The following is a 25,997-nucleotide window of genomic DNA, read 5'->3' on the forward strand; positions in this document are numbered from 1 at the left end:
TCTCACAGTGCCTACTGAAAGCTTTTCATATTACAGCATAAACTGTGTGTTTGCTTGTGCTTACCTCCTGATGACTTTGGGAGTAAATTCAGTTATGTATATACATAATTATTAATGCTTTAAGAAACTGTAAGATGTGTGAAAATCTGAGAAATCCTAAACTCCAAGGTAATCAATAGCACAATAAATAAGAAATCCAGAGGAAAGAAGTCATGGGGTCCCAAAGTAAAACAGAATTTTGGAAATAACAGATTAAAAAGTTAAAGGATAATACTGGTAAATCATTATAATATTTGAGAACTACAAATAAAATATCTCCAAAGCCAAATACAAATTCCAAGAATCCAAAGTACACATGATTCTAAGGAAAAAGATACTTTCCAAGTGCAAAATAGTCTTAATGTACTGTCAACAATATTGTAACTACCATTTACAACTATTTGCTATGTGCCAGGGACTTTAAACATTTCATTTCACTAAATTCTTTCTATCAGGACTATATAATACAGGTGTTATTACTTGCATTTTATAAATGAGGAAATAAGCCTTAAACAGGTTATGCAAAATTTTCAAGATCAGATGTATGGTAAGTATCAGAATGGAGAACCAAACCTAAGTCTCTCTAATTCAGAATTTGATATTTTAAAATCTATTCCAAACTTCTGCCCAATAATACAATAGTTTGTATATCAAGAAATAACTTCTCACACTGTTAACTTGACTCTTTATGTTCTTTTTTATTTGTTTCAGTAATATACATGAGGCAGAGAATCTAGGTTATGCTTCTGTAAGAAGCAAACCCAAATCTCACTGGTTTATAGCAACAAAGTTTTTTCTTTGTTTTGTTTTGTTTTGTGTTTTGTTTTCTGCCTTTTGGCTCTGCATTCTGGGGTGCATGCAGCTCTGTTCCATATCACCAGGCTGACAGAGCATCCTCTATATGAAACATTTCTGGTTGTCATGGCAGAAGGATAAAAAATAAAAAGAACAAAGTAAATTGTGAACTAGTTCATATGGTTTTCAACTAGAATGACATCTACTCTTCTCATACTTCATTGCTCAAAGTAAGTCACATGATGACATCTACTGTCAACAGGACATAGAAATATATCCCTCCTTCAGGATGTGACAGCAAATATTTGTGAACACTAGTACAACTTAAAACAAGGTACTTGTATATTCTAAGTCTTTGAATATTTGTAAATGTTTACATATCTGAAGAAAAGCAAGAGAGAATTTTATTAATTATAAAATATACAACACACACAATCAAAAAATAGACAAAAAATCAGGAGTTCAGTTTTAAACAAACCTGTGTAACTTTTAAAAATTACAAGGCAGAGGGCAGACAGCAGAAGCAAGAAGAACCACAATCCTGCAGCCTGTGGAACAAAAAACACAGTCACAGAAAGATAGACAAGATGAAAAGGCAGAGGGCTATGTACCAGATGAAGAACCAACATAAAACCCCAGAAAAACAACTAAATGAAGTGGAAATAGGCAACCTTCCAGAAAAAGAATTCAGAATAATGATAGTGAAGATGATCCAGGACCTCGGAAAAAGAATGGAGGCAAAGACATAGAAGATGTAAGAAATGTTTAACAAAGACTAGGAAGAATTAAAGAACAAACAAACAAACATAGATAAACAGTACAATAACTGAAATGAAAACTACACTAGAAGGAATCAATAGCAGAATAACTGAGGCAGAAGAATGGATAAGTGACCCGGAAGACAGAATGGTGGAATTCACTTCTGCAGAACAGACTAAAGAAAAAAGAATGAAAAGAAATGAAGACAGACTAAGAGACCTCTGGGACAACATTAAACACAACAACATTCACATTATAGGGGTCCCAGAAGGAGAAGAGAGAGAGGAAGGACCAGAGATAATATTTGAAGAGATTATAGTTGAAAACTTCCCTAACATGAGAAGGGAAATAGCCACCCAAGTCCAGGAAGGGCAGAGAGTACCATACAGGATAAACCCAAGGAGAAACATGCTGAGACACAGTAATAAAATTGGCAAAAATTAAAGACAAAGAAAAATTATTGAAAGAAGCAAGGGAAAAATGACAAATAACATACAAGGGAACTCTCATAAGGATAACAGCTGATTTCTCAGCAGAAACTCTACAAGCCAGAAGGCAGTGGCATGATATACTTAAAGTGATGAAAGGGAAGAACCTACAACCAAGATTATTCTACCCGGCAAGGACCTCATTCAGATTCGATGGAGAAATCAAAAGCTTTACAGACAAGCAAAAGCTAAGAGAATTCAGCACCACCAAACCAGCTCTACAATAAATGTTAAAGGAACTTTTCTAAGTAGGAAACACAAGAGAAGAAAAGGACCTACAAAAACAAACCCGTAACAAATAAAAGAATGGTCGTAGGAACATACGTATCGATAATTACCTTAAACGTGAATGGATTAAATGCTCCAACCAAAAGAAACAGGCTTGCTGAATGGATTCAAAAAGAAGACCCATATATATGCTGTATATAAGAGACCCACTTCAAACCTAGGGAAACATACAGACTGAAAGTGAGGGGATGGAAAAGTATATTCCATGCAAATGGAAATCGAAAGAAAGCTGCAGTAGCAATATTCATATCAGAAAAAATAGACTTTAAAATACAGAATGTTACAAGAGACAAGGAAGGACACAACATAATGATCAAGGGATCAATCCAAGAAGAAGATATACAATTATAAATATATATGCACCCAACATAGGAGCACTTCATTACATGAGTCAACTGCTAACAGCTATAAAAGAGGAAATCGACAGTAACACAATAATAGTGGGGGAATTTAACACCTCACTTACACCAATGGACAGATCATCCAAAATGAAAATAAATAAGGAAACAGAAGCTTTAAATGACACAATAGACCAGATAGATTTAATTGATATTTATAGGACTTTCCATCCCAAAACAACAGATTAAACTTTCTTCTGAAGTGCACACAGAACATTCTCCAGGATAGATCACATATTGGGTCACAAGCCAAGCCTCAGTAAATTTAATAAAATTGAAATCATATCAAGCATCTTTTCTGACCACAATGCTATGAGATTAGAAATAAATTACAGGGAAAAAACATAAAAAACACAAAACATATGAAGGCTAAATACTATGTTACTAAATAACCAAGAGATCACTGAAGAAATCAAAGAGGAAATCAAAAAATACCTAGACACAGGGGCTTCCCTGGTGGCCCAGGGGTCAAGAGTCCGCCTGCCGATGCAGGGGATATGGGTTTGTGCCCTGGTCTGGGAAGATCCCACATGCCGCGGAGCGGCTGGGCCCGTGAGCCATGTTCACTGAGCCTGCATGTCTGGAGCCTGTGCTCTGCAACGGGAGAGGCCACAACAGTGAGAGGCCCGCGTACTGCAAAAAAAAAAACAAAAAAAAAATACTTAGAGACAAATGACAATGAAAACACAACAATCTAAAAGCTATGGGATGCAGCAACAGCAGTTCTAAGAGGGAAGTTTATAGCTATACAAGCCTACCTCAAGAAATAAGAAAAATCCCAAATAAACAATCTAACCTTACACCTAAGGGAACTAGAGAAATAAGAACAAAATCCTCCAAAGTTAGCAGAAGGAAAGAAATCCTAAAGATGTGAGCATAAATAAATGAAATAGAAACAATGAAAACAATAGCAAAGATCAATAAAACTAAATGCTGGTTCTTCGAGAAGATAAACAAAATCAATAAACCATTAGCCAGACTCATCAAGAAAAAGAGGGAGAGGACTCAAATCTATAAAATTATAGATGAAAAAGGAGAAGTTACAACGGACACTGCAGAAATGCAAAGCATCCTAAGAGACTACTACAAGCAACTCTATGCCAATAAAATGGACAACCTGGAAGAAATGGACAAATTCTTAGAAAGTTATAACCTTCCAAGACTGAACCAGGAGGAAACAGAGAATATGAACAGACCAATCACACATAATGAAATTGAAACTGATTAAAAATCTTCCAACAAACTAAAGTCCAGGACCAGATGGCTTCACAGGTGAATGCTATCAAACATTTAGAGAAGAGCTAACACCCATCCTTTTCAAACTCTTCCAAAAGACTGAAGAAGGAACACTCCCAAACTCATTCAATGAGGCCACCATCACCCTGATACCGAAACCAGACAAAGATACTACAAAAAAAGGAAATTACAGACCAATATCACTGATGTATATAAATGCAAAAATCCCCAACAAATACTAGCAAACAGAATCCCACAACACATAAAAAGGATAATACACCATGATCAAGTGGGATTTATCCCAGAGATGCAAGGATTCTTCAATATATGCAAATCAATCAATGTGATATACCATATTAACAAACTGAAGAATAAAAACCATATGATCATCGCAATAGATGCAGAAAAAGCTTTTGACAAAATTCAACACCCATTTATGATAAAAACTTTCCAGAAAGTGGGCCTAGAGGGAACCTACCTCAACATAATAAAGACCATATATGACAAACCCACAGCAAACATCATTCTCAATGGTGAAAAACTGAAAGCATTTCCTCTAAGATCAGGAATGAGACAAGGATGTCCACTCTCACCACTATTATTTAACATAGTTTTGGAAGTCCTAGCCATGGCAATCAGAGAAGAAAAAGAAATAAAAGGAATACAAATTGGAAAAGAAGAAGTAAAACTGTCATTGTTTACAGATGACATGATACTATACATAGACAATCCTAAAGCTGTCACCAGAAAACTACTAGAGCTTATCAATGAATTTGGTAAAGTTGCAGAATACATTAATGCACAGAAATCTCTCACATTCCTATACACTAATGATGAAAAATCTGAAAGAGAAATTAAGGAAACACTCCCATTTACCATTGTAACCAAAAGAATAAAGTACCTAGGAAAAAACCTACCTAGGGAGACAAAAGACCTGTATGCAGAAAACTATAAGACACTGATGAAAGAAATTAAAGATAATACCAACAGATGGAGAGATATACCATGTTCTTGGATTGGAAGACTCAATATTGTGAAAATGACTATACTACCCAAAGCAATCTAGAGATTCAATGCAATCCCTATCAAATTAACAATGGCATTTTTACAGAACTAGAGCAAAAATCTTAAAATTTGTATGGAGACACAAAAGACCCCGTATAGCCAAAGCAGTCTTGAGGGAAAAAAATGGAGCAGGAGGAATCAGACTTCCTGACTTCAGACTATACTACAAAGCTACAGTAATCAAGACAATATGGTACCGGCACAAAAACAGAAGCATAGATCAATGGAACAAGATAGAAAGCCCAGGATATACCCACGCACCCATGGTCAACTAATCTATGACAGAGGAGGCAAGGATATACAATGGAGAAAAGCCAGTTCCTTCAATAAGTGGTGCTAGGAAAACTGGACAGCTACATGTAAAAGAATGAAAGTAGAACACTCCTTAACACCATACACAAAAATAAACTCAAAATGGATTAGAGAACTAAATGTAAGACCAGACACTATACAACTCTTAGAGGAAAACATAGGAAGAACACTCTTTGACATAAATCACAGCAAGATTTTTTTTGATCCACCTCCTAGAGTAATGGAAATAAAAACAAAAATAAACAAATGGGACCTAATGAAATTTCCAAGCTTTTGCACAGCAAAGGAAGCCATAAACATGATGAAACCCTCAGAATGGGAGAAAATATTTGCAAAAGAATCAATGGACAAAGGATTAATCTCCAAAATATATAAACAGCTCATGCAGCTCAATATTAAAGAAACAAACAGCCCAATCAAAAAATGGGCAGAAGACCTAAATAAACATTTCTCCAAAGCAGACATACAGATGGTCAAGAAGCACATGAAAGCTGTTCAACATCACTAATTATTAGATAAATGCAAATCAAAACTACAATGAGGTATTACCTCACACCAGTTTGAATGGGCATCATCAGAAAATCTACAAACAACAAATGCTGGAGAGGGTGTGGAGAAAAGGGAATCCTCTTGCACTGTTGGTGGGAATGTAAATTGATGAAGCCACTATGGAGAACAGTATGGAGGTTCCTTAAAAAAACTAAAAATAGAATTACTATATGATCCACCAATCCCACTACTGGGCATATATCCAGAGAAAACCATAATTCAAAAAGACCCATGCACCCTAATGTTCATTGCCACACTGTTTACAATAGCCAGGTCATGGAGCAACCTAAATGTCCAGTGACAGACGAATGGATAAAGAAGTTGTGGTAAATATATGCAATGGAATATTATTCAGCCATAAAAAGGAATGGAAATGGGTCATTTGTTGAGACGTGGATGGATCTAGAGACTTTCATACAGAGTGAAGTAAGTCAGAAAGAGAAAAGCAAATATTATTGCATGTATGTGGAACCTAGAAAAATGGTACAGATGAGCTGGTTTGCAGGGCAGAAGTTGAGATACAGATGTAGAGAAGAAACGTATGGACACAAAAGGGGGAAAGTCACGGGGGGGTGGGGATGTTGATGTGATGAATTGGGTGATTGGGATTGACATGTATACACTGATGTGTATAAAATTGATGACTAATAAGAACCTGCTGTATAAAAAAAAATAAATAAAATAAAATTCAAAAATTAAAAAAAAAGTTGCTATCATATCAAGAAATGAATTGAAAAAAAACAGTAAAACAAATTTAGAGCATATATATATATATATATATATATATATATATATATATATATAAAATATATGTTCTATAAAGCATATGCATATAGAGCATATAGCCATATATATATATATACATCTCCACAGGAATTGAAAGATCCCTAAAACTATTTTTACAACTCTCTGAAAGCAAATTGGAAAATATGATTGAAAATTATGACTTCTAGGTAAATAAAAAACAAATTAAATCTGCCTCAAAAAACCTGACTATCCTAAGAGCTATGAAAAGAAATTGGAAAGTTACAGGAGAACTAACCCTTGAAACAAAACACTTCATGGAAAGAAAATTATGGTGCAATTGATTTTTAAAAATAATTTCAAGGCATTTTAAATGCTCTGTAGCATATAGAAATAATAAATCATCATAAAGGGGAAGATTTCATCAGGTTCCTAAAGACCTCTGCATCTTTGTAGAAGGTGAACCCCATGTATATCATGACTTGGTCTCTGTCACCATTTGAGCATGGTACTCTGACAGTCCCATGGCACTTTTGTAGCTCCTCATGACATCATGATGTTCAGACCCAGAGTAAGAGCACTTCTGACTATGCCAGCCACTCTCAGAAGGGAGACATTTTTTATTCATTTCTCCAATTCCAATTTATCTTGAAAATTGCCAGGACTGTTTACTAGATCAAATGTGGGGTTTTAATTTGTACCCCTCTTATACCACACTTTACTGATGTGGATTTTTATCTTCTAATGGAGTGATAGCACCTTAAGAAACTTAGCATTGTTTATTACCCTATCCCACTAAATATTTAGCCCACAAGTATGATACTAAAAAATATTTGCTTTGGATTAATAAATAGACACTAATTCAGAGGTAATACAGGAAACATAAAGGTCCTCAGGTTTTAAATCTCAAATATCCCTTTATTTTAACCCTAGACATATAAAATCTTAAATTCATATACAGTATTTCTAGAATGCCAAATTCCTTAGTATCTGAGCTCATATATTCTATATTTTGCCTGACTGTAGATATACTTGAACTAGTTATTTTACAGAGCTGTGTTCCTTAAAGCTTTCTCCAAATCTTTCTGTAAATTGCCTTTAAGGCAACATCATCTTATCAGATGTATACCTACTAACCTACCAAAAGAAAGAGCATTTCACACCGTAAGTTAAATGTCTTTGTAAACAATCAGTTGACTAAAATGTTCAGATATAAGATCTTTTGAATCAAATTTTACCTTTGGAATTAAGGAAACTGATATTCAGCCAGCAAATGTTGCTCATCTGGTGAAGAACAGAAGACTGCCCTTGATTACAAACCAGGCAGTTAATGTGCCTTGTTTGAAAATGACATGTCTTAAGAGACAGTAAAGTTAGCTGCTATTTTGAATTTCTAAATGAGGCCCTGATTTCCAGTTTTGGCGGGTCTTGCTGACACGTTCCCAGGTTTCACAGCTATGCCTCACTGCTTGAGTTTTGCTTCACTGTGTCCTTCTGCCCACGTACTTGAAGGCTCCCTCCTCCATTTGCTATCAAGCAGCTGCTTAAGCAACCAGCTGTCACACATCTTTCACACATGTCCCACCCAGAGGAGTCCCTCCTGCCACACTCCAAAAGTACCTCTTGCTAAGCAGCTGATGGCACTCAAAACCCAACAGAAAATAACAAGTTCAGGGGAGACACTAAGAATATGAAGAATATGTAGGTGGTTAGAAATACCAGCACAATTATAAATGGAAAGAATTTAGCAAAAGTGAGACCAGAAAAATGGCTAAATGACTAATTATTTACACTTAATATATTGATATCCAAAGAAAAGGGATAATAAGCCAAAGGTATGGAATGAGTGAATAAAGGGAGAAAGGTCAATTAATACATGGAGTGAGCACTTTGATTACTGAACACAGAAATATTTCCAATGCTACAAAAGAAAATTTAAAAATAACAACATGAAATACTAAGCTAATTTTTAAAAAGGTGATCCTAATTCAATAAATTTTCATCATAATGCAGATATATGGAAAAATATTTAAAAGTTTATGTTGCTGTAAAAAGTAAACCTGAAAGAAATTTGGTGATGGGTAACCCAGATGCTGTCTTCAGATCGCCTTGTAAGTCTCAATACCCAATGCCATCACTAACACCTCACAAAAATGTCCTGTGCTTTAAAGAGGAGAGGGGATTATTTGATATAATGTTTATTCCCCTTGATATTGAAAGGAACTGGCAGAGTGAATTTGTATAGGGAAGGGCAAAAGAATAAAATAAAAATCCAGGGCTATTAGTCAAAAGAAAATGAAAAAAAGTAAGTTCTTCAAGGTAAATTGATTAAAAGCATGACACTGAAAGGTCTAAAGGGAATAAATGTTTCAAACAAGTCCGGAGTGTTAAAATATACATCTAGAAGGATTTGACACCTAAATTTCTAAAGGGCTTGGATGATTTTCAGCAGACCTCTGGCTAAAAATTTGTAATGAGAACTTCTCAGTAGAAATACCAAGGGGAAAGAGACAGCTGTTAATAAAAAGGAATTTAATTTTCATTAATTCACATTTGTTTAATTTTCTTAAATGAGGAATATGACTTATCACAAAAAAGAGTAAGGGAAAATAATAGTTTGTATCTACTAAGTTGAACATTTCTGATCATTTTGCAAACATTGCCTTATAAAAAATTCTTTACAACTAAGCAACATTTAACAAATAGCACAGTGTAATAACAAGCAATAATAAAAAATGCAGGACTATCTGTCTATAATACTATATCAGATAGACGGTAAATATGCATGATTCAAAAGCCATGGAAACAGTGTAAATCAGGGCTGTTCTCACAAATTTAGAGGAGCAGTCTGCTCACCTACAATGAGATCCAAAGAAGACAGATATAAGCACCTTCCCCACACTATGTCTACCACCAGTTACAATGTTTGAAATACAACCAGCAATTTTTAAAAATTATTTTAAAGGCATATTAATTTTAGTAATCTTCTACTTCTTTTTTAAAGTCTGAGAGAGAGCAATTAATGACAAAATGAAAGCAAAAAGTCCTGGTAAAGGACTTGACCTATAGAGCTTGTCTATTTAAGCACCTTAGAAGGATGGGGCATCAGAAAGCAGAGTAAAAACGGAGTAATTGAATATTTCTTAATCTTATAAGGCCAGCAGTGGCCTCTATTGTGTGGCATCTTTGGGCAAAATGGAAGGATGAAAAATTGAAGGCCCAAGGTAAATAAATACGTACCTATTGAGGTAGAAACGCTAAACTCATTCTATCATTTTTCACACTACTTTGTACCATAATGAAGACACAATTCAAATAACAGAATTTACAATCTAGTTTTTCAAGATCTCGTACAATCTCCAACATTTTACTGATGGGAAACAGATTGTGACTTACTGAGTTCATAAACCAGTTGATTATACAGCTGAGACCAGTAGCTCATTTCCTCAAGTGCAGTGGATTCATAGTACATCTCATAGTCTGCTGTTATTCTAATTTTTTCTCCATTAGATAAAGCTATTAATGTCAGTGATATCACCAATGCTATAATTAGACCCTGTCATTAGTTGTATCTGCTCTACTGAACTGGTATCCAAAGGTGCACTACAATTCAGTTAATTGGAGTGAAACATTGCATTGCTATTTCATAAAACGTTGTCTTAAAGTGGTGATGCTTTCCAATTTATTTCTAAAGATACTGGATGTCGTTGGAGCTAGTTTCAGCGCATTTTTACTTTAGGAATGTGTTATTTACCAAAGGATGCTGATTAAAATTTTCAATGGTGAAATACCAGAAAACTAGAAAATAAATGGGGATCTCTAACTATTTGAATTATAGGTCACTGCATTGCCTATAATGCAGTCATCATTCAACTTTAGTTGTGACTGGAAAGTCTATTTTTTCCCACCTATTCAAGTTTGATATCAGAAATAATAAAGACATATGATCCAACTGGACCTAAATGTCTCATGTCTGGCTAGGCTCTGGCACATATGTTGTCTGAGGATTGCCAGGACCCTGTGTTGTCATAAACTTTAGGGTGACACTTATGTGATTGAAATTCATTCATTTGTAACACATCTATGAATTCAATTTTTCATAAGCTTCCACAGGCAAATAATATTATGTCATACCTGCTTCATCCCACCTTTCTCAATATTTGAATGACTAACTTCTTAAAACCAACTTAAGAGGTTTTGTTTAAATAACAACAATAAAAACAACAACAAAATAGATTACACAGATGTCAGATGTATAGTGAAGAGAATCCAAATAAACAGTGAAAATTGTTGGGAAGGCTTGACCTCCAAACTAATTTACCACATTGACAACCAGCGATGATGCTTTCTGCAGCCCTGAAAAATTGGAGGCCTTGGATGACACTTCGAGACTGTGTTCAGTTTCCCAGAATTTCCCAGGACTCCACCTCATACAGAGGATCCAGTAATTCCCTTCACTCTCACCTCAAAACTGATCTTTCCTCTTGGCTCTCTGTGGTAGTTTAGACTGCTGTCACAATTCCTACCTTTCAGAAGCCATGGGTCTCAATGTGGGTGTGTTTGTCTTTACTCCAAGAGACACATGTTGCCAAAACAATCTGTGTACAGATCAGAGGGAGAAGTTCTTTCCATTGACTGGAAATGGAAACTCTAACTCTAATCTTGTTATTATTAGAGTCCTCTGATAATCTTCCTGACCTGTTCTCCACCATACTTCTGTGTCTCTTATATCAAAATTTTGTTTCACGTTCATTTGTTTATTCAAAAGTTATTCACTGAGTACTGCTATACACTCTTCTAGATGCTTCAAAAAAAGACATCAAGATAATAAAGTCCCTGTCCAGGGAACTCAAAAACTTTCAGGATCTACAGTTTCCATGATGTGTTGACTTTATAACCCAGGAGACTAAAATCACTCCTAGATAGACCTCTCCACACATTTATCTCTAAAGCCATTCAATGCTCTTAGAAGATGAAGTCATTTGCTACAATGTAGACTGATGGTCTGATGTGGTAGAGAAAGTGTTGGAAATGAAATTAAGCAATCTCAGTTCATATTTCATGTCTGCCATTTTCTGGGTATGTGACTTGAACAGGTCTCAGTTAAGTGGTTGCTCCTAGGTATGAGTGTCCTTATCTGTGTAATTGTTATAATGATGCCCTACTTTTAGGACCATGTGAAACTACTTCAAATACCTCATAGAATTATCAAACTCAGAAACCAACAATGATAAAATATTGTCACCTAATCTATAGACCTTACTCAAATTTCATCCCTTATCTCACTAATATCCTTCATAGCAAAAGAAAACAACATTTTCTCGTCCAAAATCCACTTCAGAATGATACATTTCATTTAGTTGTCAGGTCAGTTTAGTTTCCTTCAATCTGGAAAAATTTCTGTATATTTCTTTGTATTTGTTAACCTGGACATTTTAAAGAATATAGGCCACACGAGCCACATTGGGGATCCCTAGGCCATCTGTACTTCTTATCAACTGAATACAAATCTGGGGGCTTCTCAAACTTTAGGTTTGAGAACTCACTAGAATGACTGACAGAACTCTCTTCTCACAACACCCCTGACCCACTATATACCCTACATAAGAACCCTTATTCATATTCAATTTAATGTATGCATCTCCTTTTAATGATCCTTTTCTTGACCCTGGACAGAATTCATCATTCTGTGCTACTTTGAACCTAGTCATGAAGACTTCTATTAGACATTTTGTTGAAATTTTAGTTTAATTGTGCATATCCCTTAAATTCTTACCTCCTTCAAAAAAAAAAAAAAAAAGAAGAAGAAGAAGAAGAGGAATGTAGGCCAATGATTTTGTAGAATGTCTTTAATTTTGGTTTTCCCAAGGTTTTGTCATGATTAGACTCAGTTCAGTTTTTGCCCTTTTGGCAAAAATAACACAAGAGTGATATTGTATTCTCCTCATTGCAACATATCAGGAGGCACATGAAGTCAATCTGTCCCATAAATTGTGATATTAACTTTATCACTAGATTAAGATGGTGTAATGGGCATCTCCATTTGTAATCAATAAGTACCTTATAAGGAGATCTTCTGAGGCTATGTAAATGTCCTATTGCTTACTACACTTATATCCACTAGTTTTACCATACAATGATGGTTTGTACCTGAAACAGTTATTGATATGAAAATTGCCAAATGATGATTTTCTGATTCCTTCTATATTTATTAGATCATATGTTAGCAGTCATTATTAATTGTGAATAAACTAATAGTTAATAGTTAATAGATGTATCTAACTAAGTTAAGAGAAAGCACTGATTTAAACATTAGAGGACAATGTTTTATGTATTATATACATCTTTTTACTAGGTAATCATTCTCAAGACAACATCTGATTGAAACATAATTCTAAAACTGCATTAAAACTCCAGCACAAAGAACACTGAATCCTAACAAAACTAACAGTCTCTAATAAGAACCAGGAGGAAAAACTACCAAGAACACAATTACTTAAATGATCTGAGTGCACCTGAGAAGTAAGAGAAGGGTATCTAGATATATTCACTAACATGTCATCAATTATTCTTTCTTTTTAAAGTTTCCCTGCTCCTGAAGAAATCTCTAAGTCTATCTTTATTGTGAAGCTTAAAAGAAAATTGAAGAAATCACTCTATATTTTTACAATTAGATTTGTTATCAGCACAATAGTAGAGAAAGAGGACACTCTTCTTCACTAAGAAAATATGTGGAGAAATTTCTTCAAAGGTGATTTTCTAAATGCTTGGGAGTTCAGGGTTTCTTTAAATTGTAATTTATGCTTTTACTCCTGAAGGCCACTATATTTTGGCTTTTATGATACCACTTTACTTCTAATTCTCAACACAAATTTTCTGAACAGCACAATAGAGTGTTCAATGAGTGATAAGAAAATGTGAAAAGTGTACTATATATACAAGATTCTCCAGGGAAGCAGAATCAATAGGAGATATATATTTGGAGAGAACAAGAGAGAGAGGGAGAGGTGGGAGAGAGAGAGATTGATTTATTATAGGAATTGACTCAGGAAGTTATGGTGACCGTGAAGTCCTACAATCTGCCCTCTGCAAGCTACAGAACCAGGAAATAAAATTCAATAAAAGACCAAAGGCCCAAGAACCAAGAGTGTCAATATCTGAGGGCAGGAACTGATGGAAGTCCCAGCTCAAGCAAAGAGAATGACAACTCGTCCTTCCACCATGTTTTTGTTCTATTCAGCCTCTCATTGTATGATGCTTGTCCACATTGGGGGGTAAATCTCCTTACTCAGTCTACTGAATCAAATGCTCAACTCTTCCAAAAACACCCTCACAGACAAACCCAGAAATAATGATTTACCAGCCATCTGGGCATCACTTAGGCCAGTCAAGTAGGTTGGCACATAAAATTAGCCATCACATTTACTATTTTATGATAATGGGAAATTTATTTACTTTTTGGTTGTAGAGTAAAGTTTTACTGTTATGGATTGATTGAGAAATCAGCAAAAAGTCTAAATTTCATATTAATTGTTGATAAAACTTACAGCTTTCAAATACTTATTTTAAAACAAACTAATTTTTCCTGCTAAATGCATTTTGCTGCCTGTACAGATTAGAGATGATTTGGATAAGTAGATCGAGTAAAGCTCTAGTAGTCTAATAGTCAGGAGACCCGGCATCCAAATTCAGCTCAATACTAATTAGTTATGTGATACTGGGTTAGTTAATAACCATCATTCACCCTGATTATTTATCTGTAAAAGAAAAGAAGTGGATAATATGATCTCTTGAGGGTTTTTCAGACCTAAAATCCTTTCATTCTAAAGAAAAATTATTGTGATTCTGGTTATATTTCTAATTAACACATTGTATTCAAATGATGTTGTTCTACTTTGTATATATATCAAACCACTTGCTCCTTACATATATTTAACTTAACTTCCTATGTCTATTATTTTTAATAGATTAGGTATGTGTAACTTCAGCCTAAAATATCATTAACTCTGCATTAGTAATGGTCCAAAATAAAATATCACTAATTCAAATTATCAACATCCAAATCACGAGATTCTACTATGCATGCTTTTTCTTTATGTTAGTAAATATTTGTGTTATTCAACTAAATATTTCCCTCTTTCTTTTCTCACCAAACTGCCTCTGATTATAATGTTGCTTCCATGAAAATTTGCTTTCATACAGGGGCTTCGCAAATATTCTAATCTGCCTGATAATTCCCACAATATCATAAAATGCATTCTGGTGAATATTTTATTCTCATGTGAGTTTGGTAGGTATGAAACAACCCCTTCAGGTTCTGATGTTTCTAGAATACTGGCAAAAATCAAGTTTCTATACCACTGGATCAACAAAACTATCATGCCTAGGCCCTGATAAATTCATCCAGGGATCTTGATGAGATCTGATGGTTGAAGTCTGATAATAGAGAGTCAGTAGACCTTGCTCCAGTGATGACCCCACCTCACCATAATTTTCTCTTGGATTGTGTAATTTTCTACTTCTACCTTGGGTATTTTGCAAGCTTCAAGCCAACTATCAAAGTTATTAAGGTAAAAATGGGCTCTTGTAATGTCAGACCTAATTCTTAGGGAATTACTTGATAGAAAAATAGTGTTAGATAAGAACCACCAATCAGAAATTTCAACTTTTCCCATATAAATATTAAGAAAATGTGAGAAGGTTACAATCATAATGGCAAATACCTAATTCCAGATCAGGAATTAAAGTGAATGATGGAACTACAGCTCAAATTATTAAGTTATACCCAATATCAAGGCTTATCTAACAACTTAAATGCCTAACACCAGAACCTGGAAGCTCATCTCTGTACACACAGCCTGAAGAACTATTTCACCTCAAATGATGGATTTTTTCCATTTAGAGAAGCTCTACATCTAATTTTGACTTAGCCTTGTCAGAATAAGTAGACATCCTCATTCTGGACCAAACTTTTCCTGCCATGCTACTTTCATCACTTGCTTTAGTTTACTCTATATTCTGCACATATGCATCCAGGTAATAACAATCACTTGTCTGGAAGAAGGGTCTTTTTGTCATATATTACTAAAAGGAGTAGGGATATGTTAGTAGTTCAAATCATATTAAATACACCCTCTGTTGACATGGTATGGCTCTTAGCTAGATACAACCATATTTGTTCCTTCTGTTTTTTTTATTATTTATGTCTCAGGATGCCTTCCATCTCCAATATGATAGCTCTGCTTCTATTTTAAGAATAGCACAAGTGTATGAACACACTCCAAATATATACTCATATATCTTAATAGGTAGGTAGATGATAGATAGGTAGATAGATAGATAGATAGATAGATAGACAGATATCCCCTTATTCATTTTGTCTCTATGTTTTGCCCTTTCTCCTAAGTGTTTTTATGTCCCTTAAAACAGATTAAGGGAACTATCAAATGATCAGCACTGTCCTTACATAAATCCTAGAGTTTCTTGTCCTAAACCATAAGAGTTTGCTCTTTTAAAAGATATAAAGTTCTATAACTTTCTTACATGGAGGTTCACCTGGCTGAAACTTGGACTTGAGATTTTTTTCCCAAATCATTTCCCTTTGGTTCCCTGTACTCTACTTTCTTTTGCCACTAATACCAAGACCCGGAACAGACATTTATTGAGTGTCTCTGTATGCCAGGTGCTTTCCAATCTCATTTCAGTTAATATTACTAACAAGTATACCAGGTAGTGAAAATTATCCATATTTTACATGCAGAGGCAGTGAAGATGAAAGAACAATAGCTGCCCAATGCATCAGAGTTAATCGATAACAGATTCTAACCTGCCAGACTCAAATGTCTATGCCCTTCCACTGTAACAGCCTGCCTCACAATGAGAAAGCTGTATGCATGCTTTAAGTCTACCTGTGGTATCTCACAAAAAACCAGAGCCAACAGTACCCCAAGATTTCACTTCGTCTGTTTCAAATTTAATCATCTTTCAACATGGTGCACATTATAGGCAAATAACTATAGTGTGTGGGTAAAAAAAGAAGCCCTGAATTTTCAGAATGTCCCTTTTAATGATTACTTTTGGAAAGCTTTGTCATAGAAGAGGTTTGACTGAGTGTAGCTGCATTGATTACATGCTAATTGAATTAGCACATTACTCAAGTAACTTTGTGCTTTGGGATGGCTCTGGGAATCACCCTCTGATTTGGAAATTGCCATTTGTCCCTGCCTGGAAGGAAAGAATGATGTCTGAGGTGGTTGTGGATAGAAAATGACCTCATTAATCATTGTGATGGAGATATGGGTTGCTCCTTACAGTGACTCATTATAGAGTGCATCAAATAATAAACACTGACAACTAGCTAGTAGTGAATGAAGACTGACAGATGGTCAATAAATTCAGAACTGGCATATTTTTGTAAATTGACTGTGGGTTTGAAGGCTTGCAGTGACTTTTACCACAATTTTAAATCACTATAGCTGTCTCCCAGATTAAGTAATTAAAATTTAAACATGGAAAGTCCTAATATTTGATAATGGGATATTTCCTACTTTCTTATGCCACTGAAATTTACCCAATTATTTTTACTTGAAGAAAATCATTTTTAGTGTCTCTGAAAAGAAAAAAATACAGTAGCTAAACTGCAGATATTTTTATATTAACATCATGAAAAGTTTATATAAAATAAAAATATAGCCACAGAATCCATGAAACATTTTCCTGCTAGAAATTATTTCCAATCTAAATATGCAAAATTTTAAAAAAAGAGAACAAATGAATAGCTTGAATAATGTGTGACCCTTTATAAAATGCATTTCACAAGTCTAGATATTCTGCCCTGTAAGATGTAGTTACTACGGGTGATATAGTTTTCTCTTCCCACAACTTTCAAAACTGCATGAGTCTCATTCTAGTGGGTTTGGAAGATTTATAAAAGACATGCCAATTTCAAAGCCCAGGGTGGTGCATTCAATGAAGGCCACAAACCTGTCTTCTGTGTCTGTTGTGTTCAGGCAGCTGTACAGTCACTTTCCTGTGATAGCTCTTCTGCACAAAGCATAGATTGTAAAAGAAATCTGTCCTCAAGAATGATGAGAAAAATGCTCATTCAGTTCATTTTATTAGTGACAAGCTTACATTTAATAGCAACATCATAAGTAAGCACCCAGAATGTACCTTTTTTCCATGGAGTTTTGTACTGAATGTCTTCTATTTGCCCCTCCAGACATACATTGCCTCCTGTCTGTTAGGGGTTGAACTGTATCACCCCAAAAGATGTTGACATTCTAATCCCCAGTGCCTGTGAATGTGGTCTTGTTGGATATGTGGTCTTTGCAGAGGTAATCAAGTTTAAAATGAGGTCATGCTGCATGAGGGTGGCCCTAATCCAATATGACTGGTGTCCTTATAAGAAGAGGCCACAAATACCCGACAGGAGAACATCATATGGTGACAGAGGCAGAGGTCAAAGCAACTGCTAGCCAAGGAACATCAAGGATTATGGGCAAATCACCAGAATCTGTGAAGAGGCAAGGAAGGATGCTCTCCTCTAGGCTTCAAGGAGAGCATGGTCTTGCCAAAATCTTGGATTCTGACTTCTAACCTACATAACTATAAGATAATACCATTCTGTGGTTTTAAGCCACCTGGTTTGTAGCTCTTTCCAACCCTAAGAAACAGATACACTGTCCATCCTGCATTGTATCCATCCAGGCTGCAACAATGAGCTTCTCACAACTGGTTCAGTTAGGCCAAAATAAAATTCTAGCAGAAAATTCAGAGGCAGAGAAAGAGTGGGGACAGGTATTTATTCCCAGCTCCCTCCTGCTAGTTGCTTTGACTAGGCCATTTCTCCCTCTACGGCCACAGTTATCCCTCTCCATACATCTATGCTCTCTGGGTCTGGAACTGCCTATTCCTTTTCCCCTTCAGGCTCCTGGGTGTTAGCAATTGCCAACTTTTACCATCTATACTAAGTATATATTGCTACATAAGAAATTGGGCTAGGGTTAGGGTTAGTGGCTTCAGACAACATACATTTATCATCACAAAGTTTCTATGGGTCAGGAGTCAGGCACAGCTTAACTGGAACCTCTGCTTCAGGGTCTCCCAGAAGGCTGAGATCAAGGTGTTGACCAAGGCTGGAGCTCATCTGAAGGTTCAGCTTAGGAAAAATCTATTTCAAATTCATTTACATCGTTGTTGACTGTTTTTAGTTCCTTTTCAGCAGTTGATCCAAGGGCCTGCATTTCTTGCTGGCTGTTGACCAGAGACAATCCTCAGTTCCTTGACATGTGGGCCTCCTCAACATGACTACTTGCTTCATCAAAACTGACAAAGGAAAGCATTTGCTAGCAACACAGAAATCAGAATCTTGTGTAATTTAATCATAGAGGTGGCACACCCTCAAACTAAAGATATTCTATGGATTATAAACAATTTAATCAAGAGGATGAGATTACATAAGGCAGTGTTTACCACAAAATTGGCATCACTGGGGATCATCTTAGAAGCTGCTGACCACACCTCTTGTTTTATTCCTTAAATGCTGCCCACACCTTAGTAAATGGTTCCCTCTAAGTGTGTCATCTGTTTACTTCCTTGATGCTGACTGATACGAAGGGTGATAAAGGGAATTTAATCACTCTTCTTTCTACTCATTGTGATGAATTATTGTTCATTGTGAATAATGTGCTGGTTTCCAAGATTCACCAAAACTAAAGAAAGCTATGTAGATTTGATGGTAACAAGGCAAATCAGTGCCTGACATTCTCAGCATATGCAGTCATCCAGGCCAATAGGCTCTATACATTTAACATTTCATCTGAAGCAAGGAATAAAACTTTTTTTTTCTGTACTGATTTGCATGTATGTCAGATTAGACCAAAGAAGAAATAGGTTGTGAGAAATTGTGTAGGATATCAAACACCAGGGTAGATTCAACAAGTATGTAAGCAGAACAACTGAAAATATAGTAATAAAATCAACATTAGATATGATCATGGAGAGGACAGAGTCACAGTTGGAGAGACAACACCTAATGTCACTTCCAAGTGATAAACAAAGACTGTAAACAAGTAGAGGGTCAAGAAAGGAGGAGGTGAGAATGTCCAGAGGAACCTTAAAATGGGCAAGGCTGGGAGGTGTGCAGGACACGGCTGTCAGTACAACAGGAAAAGAAGCCTACCTGCATTTGGAGCAAGGGAAGTTGGGTTAAAGACTCCTGCACAGATATATAAGGTCTGTGCAGAAGAAGCAAGCGTATTAGTAATTCTCTTTTTAAGAAAATGAGAAAAATGTGGTTTAATTTTCCTTTTTTTCCCTGTCACTTCATTTTTATTTATCAAGTAATAAAATATTACAAACATAGTTTCAAGGATGTAATACCAAATCAGAAGCAGAATGGGAGATTATAGATCCTTCCTTGCTCAAACACAAACATCCATTTACCATGTGATACAGAGCAATTCACCTAATCATTTTTCACTTTCATTTCCCCATCTATAAAATGGGATAATAACAGCTACCTTGCCTACATCACAAGAATGTTGTGAAGGTTAGAAGATAAGATAATGAATGTAAAAGTACTTTGAAAAATAAAAAGTATCAAATAAGTATTATTAAAAATATTTTTCAAAACTCAATCATGTGGCATATATTTATGACAGTGGTAGGTCTCAGCAAAGTATCTCTTCACAGGCATGTCTAAATTTTGTTATTAAAATTTCAAAAGCAAATAATTTATTTACTTTGCTTATGATTGGGCTATTTTGGTAACTATTGAACTAAAACATATAATATATAAAAATATATCAACTTGGTCTTCCCTGGTGGTGCAGTGGTTGAGAGTCCGCCTGCCAATTCAGGGGACATGGTTTTGTGCCCCGGTCCGGGAAGATCCCACATGCCGCAGAGCGGCTGGGCCCATGAGCCATGGCTGCTGAGCCTGCGCGTCTGGAGCCTGTGCTCCGCAAGGGGAGAGGCCGCAACAGTGAGAGACCTGCGTACCGCAAAAAAAAAAAAAATATATATATATATATATATATCAACTTAATGGCACTAGAGAATTTTCCCTTAAGATATAATTCAGTAATTCATGTCCGCTCAATATAGTGAAAAATGAGGATAATGTTTTCTAATATTTCCTGACATAATTTTCTTCTCAGTAATTAGATACCTCCCTAGGAAATGTATATTGAATTGAGAAAGATACAATATAGGAAACATTCCTGAAGACAAAAGAAAAGGGGGGAGAAGGGAGGAATAGGAGTTTTATCCAAGGTAGAGGACAAAAAGAGAGAGACTAAAAGAGAAATGTTAATCCTCATTTTTTGCTCTCCTAGCATGTGTGAGTAGAAAGGAGGTATGATAAAAAGACACTAGACAGTTTATGAGGAAAGTAACCTAAGGAGATCAGGTCCTGTAAGTAATTGTATGCCCTACTGGGAAGATACCACCTAGAATGTCTCCCACCAACATGAACTAACCGCTGCACAGAAGAGATGGTGGGATGTGTGTAGGGAAAGGAAGATCTGGGATTAAGGTCACTGAGATTGCCAGGGCTACTGTGAGATGTGATATAATAACAGGGGACATTAGAAGTAACTAGGAAGTAAAAGCTAGCCTTCCTCCCACAGGACACTGCCAGAGGCTGAGATGAAAAGTGTAAGCCAAGGGCAAAAGGAGAATTTGGTTGAGACTAAGAGAATTCATAGAAAAAAGGAAAGCCTAGGAGAGGCCAACTCAGCCCAGGAGGTACTCCAAGTGTCACCAAGTTTCCCAGCTCTTCCCAAAATGATGTCTGGAAGCTCAATGAGTAGATGGAACAAAAGACGTATCACAGAGGTGAACAATGAAACCAAAGTCCACACAAGGGCCCATGCCTAGATTCAAGCTCTCCACCCACACACTGAGAAAGGCCACAGAAATCTACCCCTCCAGTCTGTGTTGCACTTTGTAATATTTCCCAAGGAAAAAACACCCCCCAAACAGGGTGAGCTCTGTATTGACTCAATATGAATCCAAAAGGAGAAGGGCTTAAGTTAGATGACACTCTGATATATTTACTTAGTAAGTTTATATTTCATCTAACACTATATGGATAGTGGTTATAAGAAAGTTCAAATCAGTTACAGATAAATTTTTGCACAGCTGGGCATCTGTGTACAAATGTCAACTTTGCCACATTTCTAAACCTGCTTCAGCATATACATTTTAAAAGAAGTATCTCATTTCACATTCAGAAAGAATTTAACCACTCAACAGTAGCAAACATAATTTTATTAAGTTAGTTATTTTTAACATCTTTATTGGAGTATAATTGCTTTACAATAGTGTGACAGTTTCTGCTTTATAACAAAGTGAAACAGCTATACATATACATATAACCCCATATCTCCTCCCTCTTGCGTCTCCCTCCCACCCTCCCTTTCCTACCCCTCTAGGTGGTCACAAAGCACCAAGCTAATCTCCCTGTGCTATGCGGCTGCTTCCCACTAGCTATCGGTTTTACTTTGGTAGTGTATATATGCCCATGCCACTCTTTCATTTCGTGCCAGCTTACCCTTTGGCCTCCCCGCGCCCTCAGGTCCATTCCATAGTAGGTCTGTGTCTTTATTCCTGTCCTGCCCCTAGGTTCTTCATGACCTTTTTTTTTTTTTTTTTTTTTTTTAAGATCTCATATATATGTGTCAGCATACGGTATTTCTTTTTCTCTTTCCGACTTACTTTGCGCTGTATGACACATTCTAGGTGTATCCACCTCACTACAAATAACCCAATTTCATTTCCTTTTATGGCTGAGTAATATTCCATTGTATATATGGGCCACATCTTCTTTATCCATTCATCTGTCGATGGACACTTAGTGTGCTTCCACGTCCTGGCTATTGTAAATACAGCTGCAATGAACATCATGGTATATGACTCTTTTGAACTATGGTTTTCTCAGGGTATATGCCCAGTACTGGGATTGCTGGGTCGTATGGTAGTTCTATTTTTAGCTTTTTAAGGAACATCCATACTTTTCTCTATAGTCACTGTATCAATTTACATTCCCACCAACAGTGCAAGAGGGTTCCCTTTCTCCACATCCTCTCCAGCATTTATTCTTTGTAGATTTTTTGATGATGGCCATTCTGACTGGTGTGAGGTGAGAGCTCATTGTAGTTTTGATTTGCATTTCTCTAATGATTAATGATGTTGAGCATTCTTTCATGTGTTTGTTGGCAATCTGTATATTTTGTTCGGAGAAATGTCCATTTAAGTCTTCTGCCCAGTTTTGGATTGAGTTGTTTGCTTTTTTGATATTGAGCTGCATGAGCTGCTTGTAAATTTTGGAGATTAATCCTTTGTAAGTTGCTTCATTTGCAAATATTTTCTCCCATTCTGAGAGTTGTCTTTTCATCTTGTTTATGGTTTCCTTTGCTGTGAAAAAGATTTTAAGATTCATTAGGTCTCATTTGTTTATTTTTGTTTTTATTTCCATTTCTCAAGGAGGGGGGTCAAAAAAGATCTTGCTGTGATTTATGTCATAGAGTGTTCTGCCTATGCTTTCCTCTAAGAGTTTGATTGTGTCTGGCCTTATATTTAGGTCTTTAATCCATTTTGAGTTTATTTTTGTGTATGGTGTTAGGGAGTGTTCTAATTTCATTCTTTTACATGTAGCTGTCCAGTTTTCCAAGCACGACTTATTGAAGAGGCTGTCTTTTCTCCACTGTATATTATTGCCTTGCCTCCTTTAACAAAAATAAGGTGACAATATGTGCATGGGTTTATCTCTGGGTTTCTATCCTGTTCCATTGGTCTATGCTTCTGTTTTTGTGCCAGTACCATATTGTCTTGATTACTGTAGCTTTGTAGTATAGTCTGAAGTCAGGGACCCTGGTTCCTCCAGCTCCATTTTTCTTTCTCAAGATTGCTTTGGCTATTCAGGGTCTTTTTTGTTTCCATACAAATTGTGAAAATTTTTTGTTCTCGTTCTGTGAAAAATGCCATTGGTAGTTTGATAGGGATTGCATTGAATCTATAGATTGCTTTTGGGTGGTATGGTCATTTTCACAATGTTGATTCTTCCAATACAAGAATATGGTATATCTCTCCATCTGTTTGTATCATGTTTGGTTTCATTCATCAGTGTCATAATTTTCTGCATACAGGTCTTTTGTCTCCTTAGGTAGGTGTATTCCTAGGTACTTTATTCTTTTTGTTGCAATGGTAAATAGAAGTGTTTCCTTAATTTCTCCTTCAGATTTTTCCTCATTAGTATAGAGGAATGCAAGAGATTTCTGTGCATTAATTTTGTATCTTGCTACTTTACCAAATTCACTGATTAGCTCCAGTAGTTTTCTGGTAGCATCTTTAGGATTCTCTATGTATAGTATTATGTCATCTGCAAACAGTGACAGCTTTACTTCTTCTTTTCCTATTTGGACTCCTTTTATTTCTTTTCCTTCTCTGATTGCTGTGACTAAAACTTCCAAAGCAATGTTGAATAATAGTGGTGAGAGTGGGCACCCTTGTCTTGTTCCTGATCTTAGTGGAAATGATTTCTGTTTTTCACCATTGAGGACAATGTTAGCTGTGGGTTTGTCATATATGGCCTTTATTATGTTGAGGTAAATTCCCTCTATGCCTAATTTCTGGAGGCTTTTTTTTATCATAAATGGTACTGAATTTTGTTGAAAGCTTTTTCTGCATCTATTGAGATGATAATATGATTTTTACTCTGCAATTTTTTAATATGGTGTATCACATTTATTGATTTGCATATATTGAAGAATCTATGCATTCCTGGGTTAAACCCCACTTGATCATGGTGTATGATCTTTTTAATGTGCTCCTGGATTCTGTTTGCTAGTATTTTGTTGAGAATTTTTGCATCTGTGTTCATCAGGGATAGTGGCCTGTAGTTTTCTTGCTTTGTGACATCTTTGTCTGGTTTTGGTATCAGGGTGATGGTGGCCTTGTAGAATGAATTTGGGAGTGTTCGTCCCTCTGCTGTATTTTGGAAGAGTTTGAGAAGGATAGGTGTTAGCTCCTCTCTAAATGGTTGATGTAATTGGCCTGTGAAGTCATCTGGTCCTGGGCTTTTGTTTGTTGGAAGATTTTTAATCACAGTCTCAATTTCAGTGCTTGTGATTGGTCTGTTCATATTTTCTATTTCTTCCTGGTTCAGTCTTGGCAGGTTGTGCCTTTCTAAGAATTTGTCCATTTCTTCCATGTTATCCATTTTATTGCCATATAATTGCTTGTAGTAATCTTTCATAATCCTCTATTTCTGAAGTGTCAGTTGTTACTTCTCTCTTTTCATTTCCAATTCTATTGATTTGAGTCCTCTCCATCTTTTTCTTGATGAGTCTGGCTAATGCTTTATCAATTTTGTTTATCTTCTCAAGGAACCAGCTCTTAGTTATATTAGTCTTTTCTATTGTTTTCTTCATTTCTTTTTCATTTATTTCTGATCTGATCTGCATGATTTCTTTCCTTTTGCTAACTCTGGGGGTATTTTTGGTCTTCTTTCTCTAATTGTTTTAGGTGTAAGTTTAGGTTGTTTATTTGAGATATTTCTTGCTACTTAAGGTAGGATTGTATTGTTATAAACTTCCCTCTTAAAACTGTTTCTGCTGCATGCCATAGGTTTGGGGTTGTCATGTTTTCATTGCCATTTGTTTCTAGGTATTTTTTTAATTTCCTCTGACTTCTTCAGTGATCGCTTGGTTATTAAGTAGTGTATTGTTTAGCCTCCACGTGTTTGTATTTTTTACAGATTTTTTCCTGGAATTGATATCTAGTCTCATAGCATTGTGGTCAGAAAAGATGCTTGATATGATTTCAATTTTCTTAAATTTACCCAGGCTTGATTTGTGATCCAAGACATGATCTATTCTGGAGAATGTTCCATAAGCAATTGAGAAGAAAGTGAATTCTGTTGTTTTTTGATGGAATGTCCTATAAATATCAATTAAGTCCACCTTGTTTAATGTATCATTTAAAGCTTGTGTTTCCTTCTTTATTTTCATTTTGGATGACCTGTCCATTGGTGAAAGTGGGGTGTTACAGTCCCCTACTATGATTGTGTTACTGTTGATTTTCCCTTTTATGGCTGTTAGCATTTGCCTTATGTATTGAGGTGCTCCTATGTTGGGTGCATAAATATTTATAATTGTTATATCTTCTTCGATTGATCTCTTGATCATTATGTAGTGTCCTTCAATGTCTTTTGTAAGATTCTTTATTTTAAAGTCTATTTTATCTGATATGAATATTGTTACTCCAGATTTCTTTTGATTTCCATTTGCATGGAATATCTTTTTCCATCCCCTCACTT

The sequence above is a fragment of the Delphinus delphis genome, chromosome 18 (assembly GCF_949987515.2).
Source record: "Delphinus delphis chromosome 18, mDelDel1.2, whole genome shotgun sequence".
In the NCBI taxonomy this organism is placed as follows: domain Eukaryota; kingdom Metazoa; phylum Chordata; class Mammalia; order Artiodactyla; family Delphinidae; genus Delphinus; species Delphinus delphis.